The sequence below is a fragment of the Calidris pugnax genome, unplaced genomic scaffold, assembly GCF_001431845.1.
Source record: "Calidris pugnax isolate Ruff unplaced genomic scaffold, ASM143184v1 scaffold8, whole genome shotgun sequence".
In the NCBI taxonomy this organism is placed as follows: domain Eukaryota; kingdom Metazoa; phylum Chordata; class Aves; order Charadriiformes; family Scolopacidae; genus Calidris; species Calidris pugnax.
Window position 1 is genome coordinate 11599105 of NW_015090830.1, and position 3932 is coordinate 11603036.

The following is a 3932-nucleotide window of genomic DNA, read 5'->3' on the forward strand; positions in this document are numbered from 1 at the left end:
GCATACAGATCACATCTACTGCTGTAGTTTGACAGGTAGATCAATTATTCAGTGTTAAAGGCAAGCTGCCTTGTAGAAATCCTACTTTCTGATATGTTTACACAGCTACATTGTAGTAGAAAAATCTTTTTTCTCCCCTCCAAAAAGTCAAAGTGTTAGAGTGTTCTTATGTTTTGTTTAGGGCTGAAGAGGTGCTTATTTTCTTTGCCTTCTGAGGGCTGAATGTGATCATACTTGCAGGTTAAAATTTTAGTTTAAAGGTTCTGTTTTGTTTTATTTCATGTCAGAGAGTGCCATTAGTAATTTAATTAAAATTCACTCATATATGCCATCATAACTATACAGAGTTATCCAAAGCTCCAAGGACTGAACAGACTTTTACAGTCTGTAAATTATACTGCACAGTCTGTACAGTATAATGCATTGTCAAGATTCATTGAAAATTAAATATCTTTAAAAACAAAAAATTGTCTCTTCCAAGCCTATCATTAACCACACAAGAATGGAAAAAGAAACAGTCAAATTACTTTATTTTGATAAATGGTATTTATTGTTATATTCTGGTTTACCTTGTATTCTGCAATGTATAAACACACAGAAGTAAGAAATGGAGGAGGTCACTTCGATATGCAACATAACGTTTGCTCTGCAAATAACAGCTTATTTTATAGCCCTTATCTGAAGATGAGATCCTAAAGTCTGGAATTATCTTCTCTATCTTGTTTGTTTGTTTGTTTGTTTGCTTGGTTTTTCGTTTAAAAGCTGATTGCTTTCAAGATTATTTTTAATTATTTTTTAAATGAAAGGATAAAAAAAACTTTGAGGAAATTTTCATAAGAAATACAAATAAACAAATTCCGGAAATTTCCTTCTTACACTCAAGAAAAGATGAATTTAACTGGTTTTGATATTACCAGGTTGGTTTTTTTTCTCTTTTCTCCAAAATAATTTCTTCCTTCTACAGACATACTCCCAATTTTGTTAAGATCTATCATAACCACCAAATATGTGCTTTGACATATCTATATTCTCTCTTAATTATCTGCTTTCACTGTCTGCAAATAACTAATTCTGTTTTTCTTGGGCTTTTGTAAAAGGCCTTTTAGAAAAAGGCCTTTTAGAAATGGCATTTTGGTGCTAATGAGTCAACAAAGAGAAAAATGTCTGGTGCTCTCAAAATACTGTGTTCAAACAAACTAATAGCACTGAAAAAAACCCACCTTGTCAGATAATTATTAAATGCACATTAGTGGACAGCTGAAATAATGTGTTTGACTTTTCTTTTAGAGTTTTTCTAGATATGCAAGGGAAAAATTATAACGGCTGGCTCTGATTCTGCACACAAGGCAGGAGGAAAAACCATTCCTCTATTTTGCATTATACAGACTGCTAACAGTGGGAAAATCATTTTTCATTTATAGTTCCATCTTACACATACAAAGCCACAACATGCAAGAGGGAGCTTCTTGAATGCATCTTGGCCTTCTGGAGAACAGTGCAGGAATGCCAATTGCAGATCTTTAAAAACAAACAAACAAACAAACACAAAATGAATCTTTCTGCTGTTTTTTTCTTTCTTTCTGCTGTTTTTCTTTTTAAAAAATACCTTACTTGCTGAACCCTCAGGGCTTATGTCTTTAGGTTTTTCTGCACACCAGGATCCCTGGAATCTTACTGATGTTTTTTCTTCTTTTAAAACAGACGATCACTTAACCCAGGGAATTGTTATTTAGAGGGAGGCCTGGGCACTGTCCCTATGTCAGCAGTACAGTGATTGAAAGCCAGGCAACAGCTCACCATGGAGGGAGCCAAGGGACTCCCTTGGCTCCTTGCTCTACTGGTCAGTAGGTAATGAGCTCTGCTTACCACTCATTGGTGTGGAATAAGGCCTCAAACACTTGTCCCAACCTACTTCTGGGGGACTCCAAATTCTGGGGAATACAAGAATCACACTGGACTCAAAACACTAGGTGTGATCTAAGCCTCACGGATTCCTTCTGCACAGTGAGAACCAAGCAGTAAATGTTGTCTCCTTTGTGGGTAGATTTTACCAGACCATCTTCACAGAATCACAGAATCACAGAATTGTCTAGGTTGGAAGGGACCTTCAAGATCATCTAGTCCAACCATCAACCTAACTCTGATAAAAAAACCATCATTAAACCATTTCACTAAGCACTATGTCTACCCATCTCTTAAATACCTCCAGGGATGGTGCCTCAACCACTTCCCTGGGCAGCCCATTCCAATGCTTAATAACCCTTTCACTGTAAAAATTTTTCCTAATATCCAATCTGAACCTCCCCTGGTGCAACCTGAGGCCATCTCCTCTAGTCCTATCGCCTGTGACTTGGGAGAAGAGACCAGCCCCCACCACTCTACACCTTCCTTTCAGGGAGTTGTAGAGAGCAATAAGGTCTCCCCTCAGCCTCCTTTTTTTCCAGGCTGAACAACCCCAGCTCCCTCAGCCCCTCCTCATAAGACTTATTCTCCAAATTATTTTGTTTTGTTTCTCATTCATCTTCCTTTCCTTAAAAGAATGAAAATTTAAATATGCCCCTGTTTGGCCACCAGTGACCTGTCACTGACAAGAGAGTCCCTTTCACGTGCTGAACTTCGTCCCCAGCAATGGTGGCTTGCCACATGGAAGCATCATGTGGAGATCATTGCTAGGTAAACTGCATCTCCCACAGACACGTGGAAGTTCTCCAGAGCCCTAGGGAAGCACAGATGAATCACATTTCCTTCTTCATCCTCAGATAAAGGTGTCTGCAGAGCAGCTGTGCCTGAACGCCATGTGAGATTTACAGCTGCTTTCAGTTCTGCAGCCTTTTAGAAGGAAAAACCCAACCAATAACAAAGGTAAACACCGCCTTCTTTTATATTCTTATATATTCTCTGTTTCGGCAAGATCATATCGCTATTGCATATCGTAACATAATACCCCACCTATCTAGTTACCTGATTTCCTTAGCAGAGAAATGAATGCTTAATATGCTGGACATGTTCTGAGGATTTTTTTTTAACCTCTCTCACAAAGCCAAAGAAATAATTAATAATAATAATAGCAACAATAATAAGTGCCTAGTTTCCAAAGAACTTTCACAATACTGTGCATAGACAGCTCTATAAAAATCTATTTCCATTTGGGCTTGAACAACCCATCAATAAATTAAAAAGAGTCTTGTAGACAAAGAACAAATTTGGTCTGAGAAAACTGGGATAAACCGCAGTTTCTACAAAAAGAGTCATGACATTTGTTTGTCCTAGTAGAAAGGTTTAACCTTAAAAGCATTCTAGAAATTTCGTACAGCTCAGAAAGATGTAAAGACCAGGTGAAATTTACAGGGATTTGGACGCAGAGTGTTAGAATGTCTGGCAATCCCAAAAAACCATGAATTTGTCACTAAACTGTGTCCTGTGGACTAGGACTGCTCCTGTATGGCCTTTAAAAATTGCCTTCAACTTGCATGGAAGTCAGTGGGTTATCAGAGAACTCAGAAAAATCACTTGGAGAAGTGATCTCTGTGAGGGGCTGGGTCTTTAATAAAGTAAAAAGTGAACCAAATAAGATAATGGTTTACCTGACTCAGTCAAGGATCTCACTAGATGCCAGATTTTATGGTGAATTTCATGGCTTCCTCACTAGCCTCACTCCACAAACTCCTGAGTGATACAGATGTCACTGAGGAGTTGCTGGGGTAAAGAAGTGAAATAATCCCCATGGGAAGTTGTGGTGAGTAGTTGGTTCAATAACCTCACCTGAAGTGTGTCATGTCTCAGCCAAATAGAGCTGGAAAGGATTGTCTGGGTTATCAAGGGCAATTCTTTGCAGTCACAGGAAATCGCTTACTTTAATTCCTTTCATAGACCATATAAAGTCTATCTTAAAATGAATTAAGGTTTCCTTGTTGATTTTTTTTTTGGGGGGG

General features: G+C 38.1%; 1 long non-coding RNA gene across 2 annotated transcripts in view; it reads left to right on the forward strand.

Moving 5' to 3' along the window:
* Positions 1–2779: 2779 nt before the first annotated feature.
* The window catches only part of LOC106887355, a 23939-nt gene continuing 22786 nt past the window's right edge, over positions 2780–3932 (forward strand). For both annotated transcript variants that reach the window (XR_001411860.1, XR_001411861.1), the window contains exon 1: positions 2780–2862. This is a non-coding gene — a long non-coding RNA (uncharacterized LOC106887355). The remainder of the gene's footprint in view (positions 2863–3932) is intronic.